The 24,241-nt window shown below is 40.3% G+C and overlaps 1 long non-coding RNA gene across 1 annotated transcript in view; it reads right to left on the reverse strand.

Moving 5' to 3' along the window:
* Nucleotides 1-17: 17 nt before the first annotated feature.
* The window catches only part of LOC102482903 (uncharacterized), a 58,166-nt gene continuing 33,942 nt past the window's right edge, over nucleotides 18-24,241 (reverse strand). The window contains exons 3-4 of the long non-coding RNA XR_336314.1: nucleotides 1,932-2,200; nucleotides 18-184 (exon numbers count right to left, since the gene is read on the reverse strand). This is a non-coding gene — a long non-coding RNA (uncharacterized LOC102482903). The remainder of the gene's footprint in view (nucleotides 185-1,931; nucleotides 2,201-24,241) is intronic.

Genomic DNA, 24,241 nt, shown 5'->3' on the forward strand with positions numbered 1-24,241 from the left:
GATTTTGTGTGCAGAGAAGCAAGCTCAGTCTCCTGTTCTGCTTTCATCCTCCAGAATATAGATCGCCACATCATCAGAGCTGTCAGCTTGAATCCCAGGGTTCAGCTATATGTACGGCACTTCCACTTCCTGTCTGCAGAGAACAGACTTGAATGACATGGCCCACCGTCCTGTCTCTTCTCCCCTGTCAAACAAGCAGAGAGAAAATATTTATTGGCTTTTATTTGAAGGTTCATATTACTGCTTTATCAGGGTGAAAAATCACTTAAACCATGCCTTAAGGTCAATGTATATTCCACGAAGGATCTCTTTCTTCTGAATCACCATGACGATTTGATTTGCACAATGAGCACTTCAGCATTCTTAGAGTTCTCCATGTTGACCTCCAGTGGCCTCCCTTATCAATTTCAGATGTGCTCACATCTCTAGAATATTTCTCAACTCTTCTGATGATGAGAGGCCTAACAGTTCAACGATGTCTCTTAATGTCTTCAAACTCTTTACCACCTAAATGTTTTGCAGATATTATATTTCAATTTTTTCTGTCACTGGAAGGAAACAACCTCATTCTAAAGTTTACATCAGGCTCCTTTAAGGGCTACTTGTTTTATTCTCTGACTGATTCTTCTACTACTTATGGACTCATTCTGCCAAGCTATTTTCACAGTAAATTCTGTTGTCTTTGTTAAGATCTTCAAGGTAGCCAAATATATGCCAAGTACAGTAGTATATCAAGAACATTTTTAGCAGCCTCAGATGCACTGCATGGTTGAGGAGTGGAGCTGTATTGGGGTAGGGAGAGTGGTGGAGATGATTTGAACACAAGGATCAGCATTTACTATTGCACTTACATCGGTGGGAGCAGTGTCCAGAATCAGCAACACTTAGAATTGATGAATATTTTTTGCTTAAATATTGTTTAACCTCAAGAACAAAACACTTCAAAAACCAATCCATAAAGTTTCTCAGCAATCCATATTTCATAATTGCCCTGCATGTAGATAGAAAAGTATTTCTGGCATTGTCTTTTAAGAAGGCAAATATTTCAGAATCTGTGAAGTAACATGGGTTTACATCAAAAAGTTGCTAGAAACATTGGAACAAAGCATAACTCTGAACTTGTCTTTTCCAGGCTTAAAGCCTCTCTGGTTCTTTTCTCCTCCTTTGCAGTAGATGTGCAAGTAAGCATGCACTTCCAGAACAGGACCATTTCATTGGCAAGAGAGATTTGTTCAGGCAGATAACTATTTTACTCCGTCAGTTTCTTCAAGTCTTCAGGGTGCTCTGGATCTGCATCACAACCTGCTTCCTCTGCAAGCCACTCTTTTTCATACAGGCCATAGCATTTCTTAAACCTGTCTAACCATCCATTACTTTCAATGAATGTTAGAACTTTGTGTCTAGCTCAAAACTTAAACTTACACTTCTGTGATGCTCACTGGTGGATTAAAACAGACACCAAGAGGCCTATTTAGCTTCTCTGTTTTACATGTCGCAAATGAAAATCTCTTTCAATTTTTTCTATTTTGGCATTTTAAGTTGTGTCTAATTTTCCCAATGACCCAGGTGTGCCCTTCAATGCACTGACCCTATTAGCTTTCTCATTCTTCTTTATTGTAAAAATTATAGATTCATTAACAAAAAATGCCCTGTACGGAGGCCTGGCTGCCACCATTATCATGTACTTCAAGAACTCTCATTTTGTTTGCTATTGACATGACCTTCCCTGCTCTCTTCATTCTTCTTCATTTCTATCTTCCATCTTCTTGGTTGTTTACTTGGAGGCCATTTTACCCTAACTTATGCAAATTGACAATGGTTGAACATTTTGTATCACTGAGTGGTACACAGTATTGATTTGTAATACTTAGGAATCAAATGATAAAATTCATAAGACAAACAAGAGATAAACAGTTTGTGTATAACAACACCTGTGTGTGATCAGTGACTGCAGAGGGTGCAACAGGCAGAAGAACAATGGTAGCAGCAAGTAACCCAAACGTTAGTCTCGTCACATGAGCTAGTCAGCAAGACAACATGGTTGGTGACTTGAACTTGTATATTGTCCAAAGTTCTCACAGGTACAGACTAGGGAAACTCAAATTTTATATGAGAATGACTTGCAGTTGTGACGGTATCACGGCATTCAGGAATCAGTGTCAGGCTGCCAGGTTGAGGTGAGAAGCACAAATACCGCCATCTAGGTGAGAGGAGACACAAAAACAGGAAACCATGTTAAGAACAGAGGCAGTCTGAATGAGGAGTTTCAGAGCTAGTGAGGAGGACAAAAATTTGGAATGCCAATAACATACAGTAAATTGCCCATACAAAGGTTGTACCAGTTTACATACTCACTACCAGTGGATGAGAGTGTTTTTCCTCGCGTGCTAAACAACACGAATCCTTATTAACACCTGTGATTTGTGCCCATCAGAAAGTGAATAGCAAGGTATCTCAACTTTTGTAATAAAGCAGGGGGGTTTTTTATTAGTTTTATAATACTTGCTAGAGAGCACGTGCTTGAAATGGAGAGAAGCAAAAGAGAAAGAGGGAAAGTGAGAAAGCATCCCCAGGGGGATAGTCATGAAGCAGTCCCTTTTCCTCCATCATTAGCCTTTCACAACCTGGGACATACACACACACGTACCCAGCGTATTTTTCAAGTCAGTAACTCCAAGACTTGAGCCACAGGGTTGGCCATGTGAGATCTGGCCACTTTCATCACCACGCCACCAATTGGCACCCAAGGTGTCTCAATTTTCTTTTACTTTCACTTTTTAACTTTTAAATAATCTTTTCATGGCTTAAGCTGTTTCTGTTTGTATTTAAATTTCTGTTCATATCTTTTTCCCTACTTTACAATTTTTTTCTTACTAATTTATAGGGTTTTAGGAAACTATTTTTTTTTCCTTCCCCCCCCCCACCCCATATGGCATGTGCTCTCACCAGAGAGACAGAGGGAAAGTGAGAAATCACCCCTTATGAGGGATGGCCACACTGCCATCCCTTCTCTATTCTCCTTTTGGGATTGTGCGCATGCATGCACACATGCCCAGAGTGATTCTCAAGCCATCAGGTTGGATATAGGAACCATAGTCAGCCATGTGGGAGTCCAGTGCCTTCACCACACCATCTCCCAGCACCAGGAAACTCTTACATAAAAAATGATTTCTTTTTATTTATTATTATTGTCATTTTAAATTTTCTGTAGGTCATGTGTACTTACCAGAGAGAGACAAAGAGAGAGAGAGAGAGAGGAAAAGTGAGAAAGCAAGCCACCAGGTCTGGGAATCAAACTATGGTCAGCCATGTGGGAGTTCAGTGTCTTAACCATCCCACCACCTGCTGGGCTGAAACTCTGATTTTTAATAATCTCTCGGTTGCATACATTTTCTCAAAGCCCATCATTTCCTTTTCACTTCTTACTTCTTTTGTCTTTTGTCTTTTGTCATAAAGATGTTTCAAATATCTATGTAGTAAAATATGTCATGCCTTTTTTCGAAAAACCTTCCTTCTCCTGACTGAGATAATAAAAATATGTTCATTTATTTTCCTTTAGCATTTTTATAGTTTTGGGGTAGTATTTGAAGGCATTGAAAAAAGGATGGGCTACTCAAAAAATGGGTCTGGGATAAATAAGTGGCTCTCTATCTACAAGTGTATGAAGTGTATGAAGGTCTCTCACAATGGTATTCCTTTTCTGTACTGGAGCCAGAGGGATCCCGATAGTATCTGAGTCCCAGGGTGACCAGGTTTGGGGCTCAAACTGATCCTAGTGGTTCCCTCAGTTTTTCAGGGGATTTGTCAAACTTGGGGAAGGGAGTGTTTCCAAGTGAATAATTATTATACATTTCGCTGGCTTAAGTTCTATTCTGCTACCAATCCACACTTGCACTCATATCAACTGAGTACCAAGGTTTCAGATCTCCAATCTTCTAATAGAGGCTTCACTATTAGTTAATAGTCATTCGCTGTTTTAGGAGAACTGGAGAAATTTGGCCATGAATTTGCTATTAGATGACAGTGGGTAGTTGCTGTGATTTTACTGGGTGCAATATGGGACTATGGTAATATAAGCACATATCCATTTTGGGGGAGGGAGTTGAAACATATACATATGTTATTAGCAATTTATCTTGCGATGAGATGTTCACAACCAGGTGGTCAGTATGTGGGCCTTCACACTGTTCTATTTCCCTGTAGGACTGAAATTTTTTTTTTTTTTGGAGAGATTTTCACTGTAGGGCGCGTGCGCTCGCCAGACAGACAGAGAGAGACATAGAGACAGAAAGCGAGAAATCACCCCCCAGGGGGGATGGTCACGCCGCAATCCCTTCTCCTCCATTCTCCTCTCGGGATCTTGCGCATGCACGCACACGCGCCTGGCATGAGTTTTAAGCCACCGGGTCCGGGACGTGAACCGCGGTCGACTACATGGGAGTCCAGCGACATAGCCATTACGCTAACTGCTGGTTCCCAGGACTGAAAATTTTTATAATTAAAAAGTGTGTGTGAGCATGAAATAACAATTACATGTCCCTTAGCTATATTTAGGCACTATTATGTAAGTATCAGTATCTTTTCAGGTTAAATGCAAGATGAAGAGAAATCACTTTAAATGAGATCTTTTCCCCAGTTTAGATATCTATATCAAATACTAAGGCACTATGAAGCCCAGTTGCCAATATCAACCTAAAGGTGAGATACTCAATTTCCTAATCTTCTTTTCTCTAACAAAGTTTAACAAAGATTTGTGACAATTTCATTAGAAACCAGCTTATTAGAACATGAGGACAAGTGAACTTCATAATATCAGTAAAAACTGCTTTTGGGGCCTGTAGGTGGCATAGTTGTTAAGGTGCTGGACTCCCACATGGTCAACTGTGATTTGACTCCCAGACACGAAGGCTTGAAACTCATGCTGGGCACATGTGCGTGCATGCCCCAAATCCCAAGAGTGGAATGGAGAAGGGATTGCAGCATGGCCATGCCCTTGAAGAATGATTTCTCATGTTCTGTTTCTCCGTTTCTCTCTGTCTCTCTGGTGAGTGCACATACCCAATAGCAAAAATAAATAAATAAATAAATAAATAAATAAATAACCTGCTTTTTAGCACCATACAACCAATGGAGATCTACAAAAAGAAATAAGGAATAAATCTTTAGGAGCTTAAAAACTGGTAATTCTGGGTAAGGAGAATGACTATTATATATTGAACTAAATCAGTGGTAAAACTTTGAGTAACCAACTTTCCAATGGTAGAATATATCTTTACACATAAGATTCACTCCAGGTCAGTTTCATCCTGTGTTCTCTGTTCTTGCTAAGGATAGGTCACTTTCGTAAGATGCCACAGCTAAGTTAGTGTGAAGACTGAGGCCTTTAAAATCAATTTCCTATGTTACCTCTCTGTTCTGCAAGTTGTACTGGGACAAGAAGGTATTATGTTAATAAATAATGGTATAATAAAGTGTCCCTCTTCTAAAGATATTTTTCCAAAGTACATTTATCTACAGGGCTGAGAGAGTAACTGTTCTGGCCCTCATAGGACTAAAAGTAGCTGGCATCCTCTACAAGAGATATAAAAACTAGTTAGTTGATCTTTCTAGTCTCTAACACTATATACTCTTCTTTGTTTTTCTTCCTAACCATTATTAATACTATCTAGCAATTTGTCATTCTCTTTCTGTCAATGACTTTGTCCTAATTCTTATTACCTGTTTTAGTGGGCACTACATTGCACCTCACCCCCCAAAAATAATGTTCTCTAGGAAGATTAGTTTACTCACTAACCCCTTCCTAAAAGTGTATCTGCCCTTTGGTTTACTCTGTTCCCTCTAGCTAAAATGCTCCCTCCCTCCTCTCCACCAATGAGTCCCACCCAACCATTCTGTTACATTTGTACAATCATCAGCTAAACATAGCAAATAGGTGTTAATCCCAATCCTGCTCAGAATCACTATGCATTCTTTATTTATACTACTATATCACAAATGTTTTACATTTTTACTTCTTAAATTCCCACTGCAATAAAAGACCACATTTTACTGGAGACATCTGTGTAGAAAACTGTATTACAGGGACCAGCAGTTAACGTAATAGCTATGTTGCTGGACTCCCATGTAGTCGACCGCGGTTCGCATCCGGGACCCAGTGGCTTAAAATTCATGTCATGCGTGTGTGCATGCGTGCCCAAGATCCCGAGAGGAGAATGGAGGAGAAGGGATTGCGGCATGGCCATCCCCTCTGGGGGGGTGATTTCTCGCTTTCTGTCTCTCTCTGTCTGGCGAGCGCAAGCACCCTATAGCAAAAACCTCTTTAAAAAAACAAAAAGAAAAAAGAAAAAGAAAGCTATATTACAAATTCTAAGATCACATGACTATTTACGTCCCAGTTTTCATTTTTCCAAATGAATAATATATATTTATATATTACTTTTCCTTATTTGAAAATTTAAATATCATTCCTATAGAAAAAAGTCCTAACAATTTATGTCCTAAACAATTTAGGGATACAATGCTAAAATTTATTACCACATTGCATTTGGGTTCTTGCTATTTTAATCTTTAATGAGAGCCAGTTATAAAACATCTTCACTAGGACCAGCAGGTGGCATGATGGTTAAGGTGCTGGACTTCCACATGGCTGGCCTTGGTTTGCGTCCTGGAACTGGCAGCTTGAAAATTATGCCAGGTGCATGCATGCCCAAAATTCTGAAAGATGATTTCTTACTTTTCCTCTCTCTGTCTTTCTCTGACCAGTACATGCACCCTATGGCAAAACCCTAAAAGAAAGAAGAAAAAAAAAGAATCTTCACTTTCCTTTTATGGGTCAATGGGCCACTAACCAAATAAATATCCCTAAGTTTTTAGTATTTATTTTTAATGTTAAGATTTCATGGAAAATTGTTCATAGTTCTTATTAGATTCAAGTATTTGTTTATATCTCTAAAATTCATGTCAGATTCTATTATGTGTATCAATACTGCCCTCTGCTGGCTACAGTGCGGAAGGAAACAGCTAAACACAAACCCAAAAATTAATCCTCTCCCTCCATGTTCTGTCGCCTACTGACAGAGCTCATAGTTACTGTTCTTCCTAACTTTTTCCCTTTCAGATTAAGTAAAATGTTGACTTAACAGCTTCTTAAGAGAAGAAAACGCTTTTTACAGGCCAGGGATTGGCCAAGTTTGCCGACAAGTTCCCTTTTCTTCCTTTGAAGGGAGGCTGTCCATTCCTAAGCTCTCACAGTGTTTGGTTTTGTTTTTGTTTCTAATAAGAGGCACGCAGGCTTGAACAATAGTTTCCTTATATCCCCCTCTATTGGCTCTTCCTCTTTACCACAGTTTTCACTGGCAAAAGGAAGACAAAAGGAAGCAATGAGTTACGGGACCCATGGGCTGCCTGAAACACAACCACTCGTCATCTCCACCTCATCTACATGGGTCACTCATCATCTCCCCTAGCCATAATGGCAGGCAACATACAAAGAAAGCAAAATATGGCTTCGCAAGATAATGAGAATTGAAAGGCCCCTTTAGGCTGCACCACCTGTTGGGAGAGGTAAATGAGAAATGATAGGAGATGTGATGTAAATTCTCCCTGATCCCCACTGAAGGAGTTTTTACCATTCAGACTAAAATGTAATACCACCAAAGTTCATGGCGGGCTAGAGATGGACAAAGTGTCCCCAAGCACAGAGGCACTCCTCTTTCAACCAAAATAATCCCAAGTCACTCTCTGTTATGACTCCTTTAAAGCTGTTATATTCAATCCAATTACCGAGTGGGCTCCTAAATCCTAAACAAGGGACTGCAGCTCACCCTGAAGTCTTACTTTTGTAGCCTCTGGGAACTTCCAATGGAGAGTTTAACAAACGGGAGCCCTTGCATAAGCTCTCACCTTGGATCACCTCCAAACCCTGTAATTTGCTAAGCAAAGCACTGGGCTGCTCTCCTTGAGGTATGGTGGTGAAGCAGCAGTCTCTAGGGTCAGGGGATGAGGGTATACCAAGTGAGGCCAGGTCAAGCAAGTGCAGGATCAGATCCTATCTTTAACATTTCCAAATTCCATTCATGGTGAACATTTTTGCACTGTGTTTTTAAAGATATATATTACATGAAAATCTTTCTCTTGATTGCTGAATGTCTTGGTGACTCCTTAAATAAGGACGTAAGTGAGAGGCAGGATTTTGCAGCTAGAGAAGGGGTAAAAGGCAGCCCAGAGGAGACACAGGCTGTCTTTAGGATTGGGGGAGAGGGGAGGGCCAAGACGTGGACTCTGGTTTGCAGGCTGCAAGCCCACAATGCTTCCCAGGGGAATTTCAGCCAGCCTACTAGAGAAACCAGCATGGTTAAAAGCAGAATGTGGGAAGAATGTCTGCTTCCTGGTTTGGCTGCTCAGGGCCACCATCTCCTCTGCTTAACTACCAAGCACGATCTGCCCTCCTCTGGGGAGGTTGTGGCTGGTCTTTGCAGTACAGCTACTCTAATGCAGTGCCTTTCAGGGCCACCTTTACCCCATGGCTACTCTGGAGAAGCCTGCCCCATGGGTGGCCTCTGCGGTGCTAGTCTGCCTCCCTCTGATCTGGGAGGGCTCATCTTCTGTAAAGACAGGAAGACCAGGTACTGTCACTTTAGACCTGTCCACAACATGCTAGAACACTTCCTCAGTGACAGCACTCACACTCCTTTCCCCACACACACACACTCACTCTGTCCTGCCAGGAGGCACTCCAGCTTAACAGTTGTGAGGCCAAAGTGATGAGAGGATCTGTTTGTTACTCAACAGCAGTGAGTTGCTGATGGACTAGATTGAAAGGGCAGCAAATCTGAAAGCTGGAAGAAACATCAGATTTGGGTAGGATTTAGCATTCGATGTCTTTCATGAAAAGTCATGGGACCAGCAGTTAGCGTAATGGCTATGTCGCTGGACTCCCAAGTAGTCGACCGCGGTTCGAGTCCTGGACCCGGTGGCTTAAACTCACGCCGGGCGCGTGTGCGTGCGTGCCCAAGATCCCTACAGGAGAATGGAGGAGAAGGGATTGCGGTGTGGCCATCTCCCCTGGGGGGTGATTTCCTGCTTTCTATCTCTCTGTCTCTCTCTGTCTGTCTGGCGAGCGTACACGCCCTATAGCAAAAACCTCTCCAAAAAAAAAAAGTCACCAAGCGAATGGAATACAGGTGGCATTTTGTGCCACTACAGCCTCCTCACAGGTACACACAGAGCCATCTGTCAGCAGAAGGTCCTGCCATCACTGCCCATGCGCATTCGAAATCCCCACCACAGGGTATGAAAAAAACTGTATGAGAAAACTTGCAGAGACAGTGCAGTTTCTGGTGGAGAACAGTCTAAAGCAGGTGGAGTCCCATTACTGGGGTCTTCCAAAGGTTCATGGAAAACACACATATTATGAAAAAACTATGAATGGGTTTCAGTATTTTTTCTTGCACCAAAATAAACTCATACTTTAATTCACTTTCCACAAATTTTTTGAAGTCTCCCTAGTAGAACAACATTCAGGGGAATTAGGTTTGCTGTTCCCACTTAACACCTTTATAAAATCTCAAATTTTGTTTCAGTTCTTTGCAGAAAAAAAAAAAAAAAAGGAAAGGTTGCTGTCCAAGTTACTTTGCATTTCTTTTTTTTTTTTCTTTTTGCTACAGGGCACGTGCGCTTGCCAGACAGACAGAGAGAGACAGAGAGACAGAAAGCGAGAAATTACCCCTTAGGAGGGATAGCCATGCCACAATCCCTTCACCTCTGTTCTCCTCTCAGGATCTTAGGTACGCACGCACACGCACCCGGCGTAAGTTTTTTTAAGCCACTGGGTCCGGGACGCGAACTGTGGCCAACTACGTGGGAGTCCAGCGACATAGACATTACGCTAACTGCTGGTCCCCTGCATTTCTTACAAAGCATTTCAAACGGCTTCTCCAGCTATGATTGGCAGCTCCCAATGCTCTCCTCCAGAAAATGGATGTGAAATGCGGCGGTTTATACCAGAGTTGCTTTAATATGTTAAAGTGCACTGAAAGCAATCAAGGCCGTGAAGATACCCATCTCCCCCAAATCCCTGAGACACATTTTGCTTCAAAAGTCCTATCTCAAATCGGCCTTAATAAATGAGGATCGGCAGAGTCTACAAGTACAAGAACAAATGTCAGATATACCAAATAAAATGTCAGGTCACCGAGTTAAAATGGAATCTCAGATAAACATATTATATATGTTTTAAAGAATTATTTTATTTAACTTTATTTACTTATTTATTTAAATTTGACTAGAGAGGGACAGAGTGAGAGCAAGAGCAAGAGAGATGGAAAGTGAGAAAGCAAGCCTCCAGGTCCAGGACTCAAACCACTGTTGGTCATGTGGGGGTTCAGCACCTTTAATCACCATGCCACCTGCCGTCCCCATGAATATATGTTTTTAACTTTAAGTATATCCTGTGCTATAGCTGGCATACATTTAAACTCAAAACATTTTCATCGTTTAACAAAAATTAAACTTTAGTGTTGTTCTGGGGTTTTTGTTTTGTTTTGTTTTGTTTTGTTTTTGACAACTCTAAGACCAATGCAACTACTTTCTGAATTCTTTTGTGTGTAGTCTTAAACATTTGTAGATGTAGGCAAAAATAGCACATGAGTTTTTATAGTTTATATATGTAAAAATGTAATAGCCACATTGAAATATTTATTATGAAAGCTGGAAATATATTGGGTTGTTGGAAAAGTCATGACACGTTTTTGCATAGAACGCGTCATCACTTTTCGAACAACCCAATAATACATATATATGTATATTAAGGAGATTTTCAACCTGGTAGCTAAGATTCTTAAGTCATACTTTTTTCTCCAGTTTTGCTACAGAGCATGTGTGTTTGCCATAGAGAGACAGAGACAGAGACAGAGACAGAGAGAAAATGAAAAAGCACCCACAGTGGACATGGCCACATGGCACTCCCTACTCACCCATTCTTCTCTTGGGATTTTGGGCATGCATGCACACGTGCCTACCACATTTTTTCTTTCTTTCTTCTTTTTTATAGCTCAACATGTTTTTCAAGCTTATGGGTCTGGGACTGAACCATGCAGTAGGCCATGTGGGATTCATCCATCTTAACCACCATGCCACTGGCTGGCCCAAGCGTCCTACATCTTTAACAGTAATCTATTGCTTAACAAGCCATATCAGGCCTACAGCTATTTTTCTCTATGGTCCTTGAGCTAATAATGGTTTTTACATTGTCAAAGGATACAAAAAAAAATCAAAAGAAGAGTAATATTTTTTGCTAAGTAAAAGTTACATGAACTTAAGACTTCAGTATTCATAAAGAAAAATTTATTGGAACCCAGACATGCTCATTCATTTTCATATTGTTTCAAGCTGTTTTCAGGGTTCTAAGACAAAGTCAAGTAGTTTCCACAGAGACTCTATCTAACCTGCATAGCTGGAAACATTTACAATCTGGCCCTTGACAGGAGCAGTTTGTCAACCCATGATACAGGTGACGGGTAAAAATGCTGTCAGAATAATCAAGTATGGGGACTAGAAAATGGTGTAGCAGTCACATTGCTGGAGTCTCACATGGGTGACCACGTTTAAAGTCTTCGACCCAGTGGCTTCAAACTCACGCAGGGAACATGTGCATACATGCCCAAGATCTCAAGAGAATGGAGAAGGGATTGGGACTTGGCCATCTCCCATGGGGGATGATTTCTTGCTTTCTGTCTCTCTGTCTCTCTGAGTCAAGTGCACGTGCCCTATAGCAAAAAAAAAAAAAAAAAGAAAGAAAGAAAGAGAAAGAAAGAAAAAATCAAGTATGTTAGCTGTAACTCTGGGTGGGCTAAGTGATTCCTTTGTTTGAAGAAATTTGCATAACTGTCATTTTTCTCACAGTCTAAAACAAATACCATGTTTTCATAAGCTAAATTTTGTTAAGCTGCAAACCAATGACATATGAATGAGATTCGTTTTAACAATATAGTCCGGCTCTGCTTTTCATGACTTGTAATTCACCTGTCCGCTGCTACACTGCCTCACAAGCAGAATATTACCTTGGCTTTTCAGAACCCTAGCTCACTTGGGATTTTCCCAAGTGGCTTGCTTGCCATCTAGTGGAGAAAAGATAAGAGCGGCACATTTATTTAATTTAACTCGTTAATTTATTTTGACGAACTGGCTAGCTAGCTATAAGCTGCTGGCTTTGGATGGTAATGATAACATTAGTGATTCCTTACATTTGAGTAGTACTTTGCAATTTACAAACTACAGTATTTTAATTATCTTCCCTCACTACGATGCTGTAATGGAAAAAGGTCGTCTTTGCCATATTCTTTTCAGATGAAGAAATTAAGTCTGACTATTGGCTTGTTTGAGGTTATATAGGTGAGCTGTAATTCAAGTGCCATGTCTTGTTCACTGAACATAATCCATCTGGACTTAGGTTCTCTAGAGACTACATTTCTAGCTCTAGTCTATGAATGAGCTAATGCCTGTACTTGCCACAAATATGTCTATTTTGTCTATTCTAGGAAGCTTCCATAGACAGTCTTCTTAAAATGACTTATTATCTACATCTAACTGTACACTGTTATGGCATGCCATATGGATATTTTCTTTCTTTCTTTCTTTCTTTCTCTCTCTCTTTCTCTTTTTTCTTTCTTTTTTTTTTTTTACTTTTTGCTGTAGGATGCATGTCAGCACCAGAGAGAGATCAAGAGGGAAAGTGATAAATCAACCCCCAGGGTGGATAGGGGCACTGTAATCCCTTCTCCAGTCTACCCTCAGGAGAAAGGGCATTTCTGAGAATCTACCATGTGTCAAGTACTGTTTGAGATGCTTTTACCACATTATCTAATTTATCTCCTGAAAAATCATGTGAAGAGAGAGGTTGGTAGGTGGCGTGCTGGTTAAAGGCACTGGACTCCCACATGGCTGACTGCAGTTTGAGTCCTAGACCTGGCGTCTTGCTTTCTCACTTTCCCTCCTCTCTCTCTCTCTTTCTCACTTTCCCTCCTCTCTCTCTCCCTCTCTCATCAAATATAAGTAAATAAATAATCATGTTAAGAGGGGTTGTGCAGCTAATAAGCATCTGAACTGGAACTTGATCCTACCTCCACTATGTCCTCCCCTTACTTATGGCCCTCTTATTAAGAACTCGTTTTGACAACTCTTGCTGGAACTCCACCAACAGCCCTGTTTAACCTGCTCTCTGCCCACCACAGGCAGCATTTCAGATGACTTTCATTGACTTTCATTGATCATCCAATACTGTACACATTTCAAGTGCTTGGTACTTCTGCCATTCAGCTAGCTACCTATTGTCAGTGCCTAGTATATATTCCCTATTGGCTAGTTTAAACCTGTTAACTTCTGCCGATTATTATGGAAATGTTTTTTTTTTTTCATCTCCCCCAAGAACACAATTTTAGTATCCTGATGTTAGAAAGCTAGTTGTGGCGATCTAAATGAGCTGGGTTCCAGTGGTTCAGTAACTCACTTGGGGGCTTCCTGCCAAGTTGCTGACAGCCGTAAGAAAATCAGAAGCCCAATTCTTTTCTTGTCTATCACTGATTAATGAACCCTGTAGTTCTATTTTAAGAAACATTTTTCCTTGGCAAGAGTGACAGTCCCTTGCAATTATAGGCATGAGAATGAGTGCACAATCAGCATGCAGACAGGGAATCGCTGCAAACATTTATGGATGTTTTCGGATTGGGAAAATACTTGTGAAGAGGCATAAAATATTTAACTAATAGAGTGTTCACAATCAGCTTTTAGACTGTTTGGGGAGATTTTTTAGAAAGGATGTCCCTATGTTGCAATCCTCCTTCCTCAGCTTCCCAAGTAGCTGGAATTACAGGCGCAGGTCACCGTGCCCAGCTCTCCCAATCAATTTTAAAAACACTAAGCCTTCATCAGAATGGAACAGTTACATTCTTTTAGAATTAAATGAAAATGATGGAACAATAATTGGGCATGTAATTATCCATGAAAAATGTTTTTCAGATTTGTAATTACAGTTAATTGCTATGAAAACCATGTTGATTTGAAAAGCTGTTAACTAAATTGAAAATAAAGTAATGATATTGTGAAAGAAGATTTCCTTATGTTCGCCCAGGCACGTGGGCTGGGGTAAAGCCCCGAGCGTTTGTGACAGCTCACCATAGCACCTGCCGTACCGGCTCTGCATCGCGCCTCCGTTACTCTCACTGCACCTGTTCTCTTACTCCCTTTGTCCCCACATGCATGAGAGGACCTCTTATTCTCTGCTCCCTTCCCTCATGCCATAGAGCTCTATGATGGGGCTGCCCAAAGAAAATGGTTCATACGCTTAAAAAAATAATAAAATGAAGCTGCGGCAGTGATCTGTCTTAATATTTGGACTTCCACTGAATCATGCCAGAGTTGAATCTCTCTACATTTGACCTAACTTCTTAGCATGTCACTTTTGTTCATGGTAACCATAACACTTCGAAATACAAGAGGCTTCCAACTTCATTCTCTCTTAAGTTTCATTCAAATGTGATGGAGGTTTTAACTATAGCATGATGATGGAACTTTAGAAACTCTGAAAAAATATTAGTGATGTTATCTTTTCAAACTTCGCCTTACACAGAAATCATCTAAATCCATGGCTTCATGAAATGCCTCTTCATTGATTTAATATCACTGTGTTCTTATAGATGTTCTTAAAGAAAATGTTGTGCCACTCATTGCCCATGTGTTCTAATTTTTTTCAGGGGTATATAAACAGTTTAGAACATTGTACTTCTTTCTTCTCATCCTTAAATATACATATTTCAATACATTTAACTACAAATTACCAATTTAACATATGCTTATCTCTCTCTTTTTTTTTTAGGTTTTTGCCATAGAGCATATATACTTGTCAGAGAGATACAGAGAGAGGGAAAGTGAGAAATCACTCCCCAGGATGAATGGCCATGATGCAGTCCCTTCTCCTGTATTGTCCTCTTGGGATTTGGGGCACACACGCTCACATGCCCAGCATGAATCTCAAGCTGCTATGCCTGGGACATGAACTGCAATCAGCCATGTGGGAGTCCAACACATCAACCACCATGCCACCTGCTTATTCCTTTATGTTATGTTTTATGCTATGTTATGTTGTTATGTCACATTATGTTATTTTTGGCTAAAGGGTGCATGCACTTGCCAGAAACACGCAGAAAAAGAGGAAAAGGAGAAAGCACCCCCCATGGGTCATGGCCATGCCAAAATACCTTCTCCTCCATCTCTCCCTCTTTTTGAGATTTTGGGTATGCACACACATGCACCCAGCATGTTTCTCAAGCTGCAAGGTCTGGGACTCAAACTGTGCTGTTGGCCATGTGGTTTCTAGCCACCATAACCACTAAGCCATGGAGCAGGCCTGCTTATCCATTTTAATGGCTCCTTATTACTTGAGTTTACTCAACTAAATATTCAGTGACAACTTACCTGTCTTTATCATTTTTCATATATGAGGACAATCCAGTCCTCTAAAATATTTCTACAACATAAAATATGTGCTGTGGCCAGGGTGAAGCTAAAAAAAAAAGTGGTAGAAAATGCTTTCTGTAGCTCACCATCTATGTCTAGCATCTATTCAATATTTTTTTGAAAATGCCAGGGGAATGAAGATGCGCTATGTCTTAAAAAGTTGATTTAGAAACTAATTAGGCTTTGGCAATTAGCTCCCAGACTAAACTCTGGTATTTTCAGACCAATCCACAAAGAGATTATCTGTGTAAGCACGTACTTTCATAGCAATATTAATATTCATGAATTCAATCTTCTATTCATTCCACAAATGTTTCCTCAGCTGCTATTCTGAGCACATCACTGCAAGAGGTGGGGGAAATACGTAAGTGTAACTCATAAAATTCTCAAAACAATAATGTATAATATATGTTATTATGATTTCTATTCTACAAGTGAAGCCTAGGAGAGTTATTTGCCCAAGGCACCCCAAGATAGTTGAGGCAACATAGGCACCTTTAATTTAATCTTTGATCAAACAATTAAAAATCTGGGTCCAGCAGATGGTGTAATGGTCACATCACTGGACTCCCACGTAGTTGACCGTGGTTTGAGTCCCAGACTTCAAACACACCAGGCGTGTGTACCTGTGTGCCCAAGATCCCGAGATGAGAATGTAGTCCCAAGATCCTAAGACGAGAACGTAGTAGAAGGGATTGTGGCATGGCCAAGCCCCTAAGGGGATGATTTCTCGCTTTCTGTCTCTCTGTCTCTCTCTGTTTCTCTGGTGAGCACATGTGCCCAATAGCAAAAATCTCTCTTAAAATAAATAAAAAATCTTAGGCAGAGAATTGATAAAATGTCAGGGTACTGTGCACACACAGGAGTATTTAAATTTTGCTATAGGGCACATGTGGTCACTAGAGGGAGATGAGAGAGAGAGAGAATGACAAAGCACCCCCAGGGGTGAAGGCCATGTTACGATCCCTTCTCCATTCTCCTCTAAGCATTTTGAACATGGGAGCACATTTGTTTGATGTGTTTTTCAAGCTGCTGGGTCCAGGACTTAAATCACCCAGTAGGCCATGTGGGATCCAGCCGCCTTAAACACCATACCACAGGATGGCCCTACTGGAACTTTTATTAACTGTCTACCTGCTACCTTGACAAGATATTACCACCACTAAAGATGGCATCAAATTTAAACATAGATGATCACAGTGACTCAGCACCTCTTATTTAAGCACCTCTATAAGCAGGAAGTTCCATGACTTATGGTTCCCAAGATAAAATTCAGTAGAGTCTGATTTAAAAGCCTAAGGTTTTCATTATTTTGAAAATCTATTCCAAATTCATTACCAGGACTCCAATCTTAGTCACCCATAGTGGCTGGGCAGGGTCCCACAGCTCTGAGAACCAAGAGGACAATCAGAAGAGAGGAACATCCTCCCTCCTTACCAAAGACCCATGCCAGGGAGAGCTCAACCATAATTGTAGATCTAGTGCACTCATGGAGATGGCAGATATCAGAAAGGTGACTGCAGAATTTGAGGCCAAGGCTAGAAAATACAGCCTGTGCTACCAGGAAACAACATGATCTCGGTACCTGCTTGATCCATTTTAGAGGACAGTCCAAATCCAACAAAACTATATTTTCTATGATCCCCTCCCTAGTTCCTTTAAGAGTAAGAAGACCAATCATCCCACCAAAACAAAAACAAAAGGAAACAGCAACAAAAATCTGGCAGGGCCTAGGCTGGTGGTATAGTCAGTAGCTGACTGAACTGCAGTGCTGGAAATTACATGGCTGACCATGGGTTTAAATCCCTGCATGGACCTAAAAACATGTGTGCATAGGTACCCAGAATCCCGATGAACTGGAGGGCTGCGGAAAGGGAAATCACAGTGTGAGAAGATGCTATTGAGGGTCTTCTCTTTCTCTCATGTGTGCTCATGCATGTACACACGCACATGCACTCTCTTATCATGAATAAAATAACTAAAATTTGTAAAAACCTGGTTGAAAAAATTATCTTAATCAAGAAAATGGCCACTCTCTTTGAGCCCCATTTTCTCCTCTGAAAACAGACCAACCAATGCCAAATATCTCCCTGGGAGGCCAGTTGGAATGTAGTAAGCTGATTTTCAGAAACTCAGACAAGCAGCACCAGCCAAGGCAGAATTCATTCAAGTTACTATTGCCTGTTTGCTTGATTTTTAAGAACTGACGAGTGAAGGAGAATGACCTTTTGCTCCTGAGGAGTGATTAAGGGTCAGGGCTAAGTCCATTTCCACATTACAACCTGCCCCGCACTCCCCTTCACCCAGTAGCTGTCCAATTTGAGGTGGCATGTATTTCTGGCATTCATACAGCAGAATCTTATTTTTGGAAGTTCACCACCCTGGGCTCATGAAAGAAATTCAGACCATAGAAGAAAGGTCACCCTGAGTTGTCTCAGTTGAAGCACAATCATAGGGAGGAGGAGATCCATAGTTTTGAAAAGATGCCAAGGTGATTCTAATGTGCCTTTGAGACTGAGAGCCATTGATGTGGATGGTTTCAACCATGGGCGATTTCTGCATCTAGAATTCAGACCACATGTAGTGGGAATTGTACTGTAGATCAGGACCATCTAATAGAAACATCATATGAGCCCCTGGGATCAGCAGATGTTATGATGGTTATGTCACTGGACTCCCAAGTAGTTGACCGTGGTTCAAGTCCTGGACCCGGCAGCTAAAAACATGCTGGACACATGTGCAAGCCTGCCCAAAATCCTGAAAAGAGAATGGAGGAGAAGGGATTGGGGCTTGGCAATCTTCCTTGGGGGGGGATTTCTCATTTTCTGTCTCTCTGACAAATGCATGTGCCCTATAGCAAAATCTCTCTTAAAAAGAAAAAAAGGCATCAATCACATGAGCCATGGATAACCTTTAAAATTTTCTGTATAGCATGTGAAAAGACATAGGTAAATTAAATTTTGTAATATATTTCATATAATCAAACATCTCCAGAATAGTATCCTTTCCATATGTAGTCAACATAAAATGTAATGAAATAATTTAGCATTTTTTTCATATTCAGTCTTCGAAATCTAGTGTGTATTTTACATATAAATCCTCTCTACTGGACAGCGCAGCTCAAAAAGCTTAGGCACACTTTTACCAGGAGAGAATGCTTGACGGAAAACTGCCCACCCCCCACCATGTGTGGTTTTACCTCTCTATTGGCTATCACTTCAAAATGACACTATATGGTGGAACAATAGAGAAAAGATGTTTCAAAGAATCACAGACACTCAGAGCTGGAAGAGCCTATAGATATTTGGTCCAACTCCTTTATCTATTCACAAGGTGACTGAGGCTCAAGAATGGAGGCTTGTCCCAGATTATACTGTTAATTAGTAACAGCACAAAGACTGGAATTTTAGGCTGTTTTCACTATCCTGTAAGAGACTGGTAGTTGAAAGGGTGGCATTTGTCCTAATTTTCCCTTTTCTTGATTAGAAAATTAGTGTTTTCACTAATGCTCAATACAACAAAGAAACTGGTCTTTCTTTAATGTTCTACATAACAAAGAAAATAATGTCACTAGTGATTCAAATTTATGTCATTTAGCTAAATATAAGCATCTCGTTTTATGTAAAAATTAAAATATCTAAAATATCTCATTTTCCTTTTTTTTTTTAATATGGTTTAATAGGCATGGGATAGCTTGTTTGATGCCTCCTCAACTGTCAATTTTAGAACACAAAGAATGAGGTGGTTAAAGGGCCAAATTGACTCAGGAGACTCCTGGTTGAATGGAGTGATTGATTTCTGGAACAATCCACACATCTGGTAGGAGTAATCAGATGCCTCATTAACAGACTTCTGTTAAACAAAAGGGTATTTGGGGTGTTACAGGCCACTGATTGGTTACACAACCTCTTTAGTCTCTCATCTATTTTTTTTAGGTAACAAGGGTCAGTAAAGGTCACTTAAATACTAATAGCCACCTGCCTAATACTGAGGAGTGTGTGGTTAACTAGGAAGTCTTAAGAAAAAAAAAAGATATTAACTATCAACTTGTGCTTCCCTAACATGTGGTTATGTGTACTAGAAAGAGCTATAGATCAAAGTGTTTGGGTCCTTTGTTCCTTTACTTACTCTACTTAGTGGTTTGTTTTGGTGTCAACCTGGAGACTGTTCTGCTCCACGCAACACTGGCAGGTCTATGGCTTGTCGTTATTAAACCACATGACTGTGAGAATAGCCAACACATGGATACATACCAACACACACATGCTGATTGTATCCTTCGAGCCCTCAATCACTACCTGCCACTCCTATGCACAGCACTGTACTAGGCCCTCCAAGGAACACAATATAAATTAAGAAAGAAAGCCTCTATCATCAAGGTGGCTAGGTGCATTTACAAGGGAACATACAAATAGGTTAAATAAATGACAAAATGCTAGTATTTGAAGCCAAGTATTAAGTAATATTATGGGAGATAGCACATCTTCTTACAGAAGTATATCTTCATTATTTGTTATTACACCATTTGGACTAGATGTCTGTGAGAAGGGAGACACAAAGATGAGATAGGAAGAAGATAGGCAGTTTTGATAAACTCCAACATTCGAAGTCATGGCTAAGGATGAAAGCTACAGTCTTATCAGCTTCCCCAACACGAGTATTTGTTTTTCTTTATTCTGCTTTAATTTCATGGTGGTGAGAAATTTCCCATCTACCCGGAAAAGTAATATTGTTTTGCTTGTCCAATTGTACATTACCTGATATGAATTAGGCATAAATTTTTATGAAAGTGAAAGACAGCCTTCCTGATCAATGATACATTTATAAGAAATTTGCATGGAGAAATCCAGAAAGCCTTTTTCATGGGATTTGTACAAAGTCCAGGTGACCTGGCAGTAGTCACGTGCCATGCTGTAAATGACTATGCCCAACAATTAGACCAATAGACACGGTGAAGGACAGGTGATGTTACAGACAGAGAAGCCCTTCATGACAAGAAAATCTAAGGATTTCATTCTCTTCCTCTGCTCTTCTTGACCTTGAAGTTGACAGGATTTTAAGATGTTGCTACTGACTGTGCAGACCTGCAAGTATCAGAGATTGCTGAAGTTTCCTACTTACAGTGTGTTAATGATTTAGATAATGGGTTGTCCCTTAAATGTTTATGTTTTAGAGTTCGGTCTTGGTGGGCAATGGTTGCATATTCCCCAAGGGTCCATGTGTTGGGGCTTGATTGCATTGTAAAGGTATTCAGTGAAAAGTGAATTCCTTTATGATGTCCCAGGGTGGGGCCTTTGGATGTAATGAGGGCTGTGATCAAGTTCTGATGGATATATAAACAGATTGAATGAGACCAGAAAGAAAGAAGACAAAGGGATACAAACTTTGCTCTGCTAAAAGTTTCACCTTCTGCCATTTTGTGATGCTTTTGGACATCCTAGTCTCCAAAATTGTGAGAGTTATAAAAAAAAAATTTTAATGAATATTTTTCCTTATAAACTACCCAGTTTTAGGCATTTCTGTTAGCAATGCAAAAATAAACTAAGACATTATGGAAGAGACAATAGAGTTGCTTTTGAAATGAACCTTAAAGAATGGGAAGAGTTTTGAAGAGCTGAATTGAGGAAGAGGAACACCATAGACAAAGGCAGTGATATATAGAGGAGGAGTGGAAGAAGAGCCTGAAGAACTGATTGGAGCCCTTCTAGGGGAGCCTGCACTTGCAAAACAGGAACTCAGGCAAGCCCACTAGACAGGCTGAACCAAAATTCTTCTTTGGGGATCATTACAGTGCCCTGTCCTTAAAATAATCATGGACCAGCAGCTGGTATAATGGTTACGTTACTGGACTCCTATGTACTCAACCACGGTTCAAGTCCTGGACCCAGTGCCTTGAAATTCATGCTGGGCACATGTGTGTGTGTCCCCAGAATCCTGAGAGGAGAATAAAGGAGAAGGATTGTCATGTGACCATCACCCCTGGGGGTGATTTCTTGCTTTCTATCTCTCTGTTTCTCTTTGTCTCTCCAACAAGCACACACATCCTATAGCAAAAATCTCTCTAAATAATAATAATCATGACCAAGGAAGGGGCCAAGAGGATGATGCAGCAAAGTTGAAGAAGCAATTTCAAATATCTCTTCCTTCAGGCCAAGTTCCTCTACCAAAGCTGTTTTGGCTCCTCTTTGTCTTTCTTAAGCTCCCATGTAATGAGAAGGGATGTGGGTGTGAAGAGAGTTTTCTGAGTTCCTGCAGAGAACTGAATAATGAGGCTTTGCAAATAGGCGCTTAAAAGTCCTTAATCCCAAGAAGTTTAATAATATTCTTGAACACAAGTTTAACTGAAAAACTGAAAAGCAAAAAATGTCTGCCACATTCATAAAGTATTAGTAGACTGTAATAAGGTTTTGATTTAATCTCTTTAGGAAGCCCTTAACACCCTGAATCAAATACAAAGGTAATCTTCTTGTTTCCTCCGAAATTCTTCCTCTTTTTCCCCCCAGCCATGGCAAGACAGTGAAGCCTCTTTAAAATTTATTCTGCCCACTGGCGACCCAGTTAAGGTTTGCAGACTTTATTTTATATTGTATGAATCTTGCTTCAGAGCCATAATTATTATTTCCTAGTTTAAATAATCCTTTACAAATAGCCATGCTTTAAAAAGTCATTTTTAAAAGAATTATTTATTTAATTTTATTATTATTATACTTTTTAAATTTTGCTATAGGGCACATGTGCTCACCAGGGAAAGACAGAGAGAGAAAGTGAGAATGCAAGCCACCATGTCCAGGATTTGAACCACAGTTAAACATGTGGGAGTCCAGTGCCTTAACCACCATGCCACCTGCTCGCCCCTAAAGTAATTTTTTTCTCTAATTGACAAAAAGTTGTATATATATATCATGTATGACAGGATGTTGTGAAGTATGGATATATTATGAACTAGCTAAATCAAGCTAATGAGAATATGCATTACTTCACATACTTATTTTTTTGTAATGACAATACTTAAACTTACTGAGCAATTTTAAAATATAAAACATATTGTTGGGACCAGCGGATGGCATAATGGCTATGTTGCTGGACTCCCATGTAGCAGACCTCAGCTTGAACTCACACCAGGCGCATGTGCATGCATGCCCAAGATCCCAAGCAAGTAGAGAATGGAGGAGAAGGGATTGCAGCATGACCATCCCCCCGGGGGGTGATTTCTCACTTTCTGTCTCTCTGTCTCTCTCTGTCTTTCTGGTAAGCGCACACACCCTATAGCAAAAACCTCTCCATAAATAAATAAATAAATAAAACCTATTGTTACTAACTGTAGTTACTGTGTTGTACAATAGGTCCCCAGAACTTATTCCTCCTTTCTAACTCAACATCACCCCAATCCCCTCTCCTTTAGCCCCTGATAACCACCATTATACTGTTTTTTTTCCCCCACTTTCCCAAACTTTATTACAGAAAAGGCAATGGTGGTAGACCTCTGGAACACAGTCAATGTGACGTTTGACTTCCAAACAGATGCCAGAAGTGTACATGGTTCCCAATTCTACTCTCTGCTTCTATAAGGCCAACTTCTTTATATTCCACCTATATGTGAGATCACGCGGTCGTTGTCTTTCTGTATAGTTTATTTATTTCACTTAGTATAATATCCTCCAGGCTCATCTATGTTGTTGCAAATGACAGAATTTCCTTCTCTTTTACAAAAAATTGACTAGTGATCATCTAGGAGCTAGATACTCACATAGCCAACCACAGTTTCAGTCCCAGACCCAGTGGCTTAAACTCACACTGGGTGTGTGTCCATGCGTGCCCAAGATCCTGAGAGGAGATTGGAGGAAATAGAGAAAAGATTGTGGTGTGGTCTTCCCCTCTCGAGGATGAGTTCTCACTTTCCCTCTCTGTCTGTCTCCGGTGAGTTGCATGTTCTATGGCAAAAATAATTTTTAAAAATCTTTAGTAGTTTATTATGTATATATACCACATTTTTATCTATTCATTCATTGATGGACATGTAGGACATCCTTTTTAAATTATTTTATTTTATTATCATTTAAAAAAAATTGACCAGAGAGAGACAGAGAGAGAGAAAAGGAAAGTGAGAAAGCAAGCCGCTGGGTTCAGGACTCGAACTGCGGTCGACCATGTGGGAGACCAGTGCCTTAACCACCACACCACCTGCTGACCCTGAGGATGTGGCTTTAAAGCTACAAAACATAAAATACATTTGAAGTAGTTACTCATAACCTTAGTTTTCTTCCTCTTTCTGTCACTCTTTCTTCCTTCCCTTTCTACAATTTTTAGAGACTCTGAGTCGTCTTTTTTCCTGGGAACAAGCTGCATACTGTGTGCCTCCCTCTTGGGGTGTCTGGACCACTCCCTGAGCTCCCCTGTTGTGGCTCCCCTTCTCTTCCTTGGAGTAAGCAATGTCAGACTCATTGATTTGGCACTTGTGTGCTTCAGAGCCGACCCATTTGGCTCTGCAACTTGCAGTGCTTCTTCACTTTATTATTCCTTATTTTGGAATTGGGCCAATGTGTTTTCTTTGGGTTGAGGGAAAATTAAACATATCACAAAAACTATTCCATCCCCCTGTTACTCAGGATGATTAAAGAATGGTTTTAGAAAATTCTTAGTATCAAAATAGTTTTTTATTCCTTTAACTACGGCTACTTGGTAAAGTGGTCATCTAAGAGCTATTTCAGAATTGAGGAAGCCATCTTTTTTT

The sequence above is a fragment of the Tupaia chinensis genome, unplaced genomic scaffold (genome assembly GCF_000334495.1).
Source record: "Tupaia chinensis unplaced genomic scaffold, TupChi_1.0 Scaffold000706_1, whole genome shotgun sequence".
Classification (NCBI taxonomy): Eukaryota; Metazoa; Chordata; class Mammalia; order Scandentia; family Tupaiidae; genus Tupaia; species Tupaia belangeri.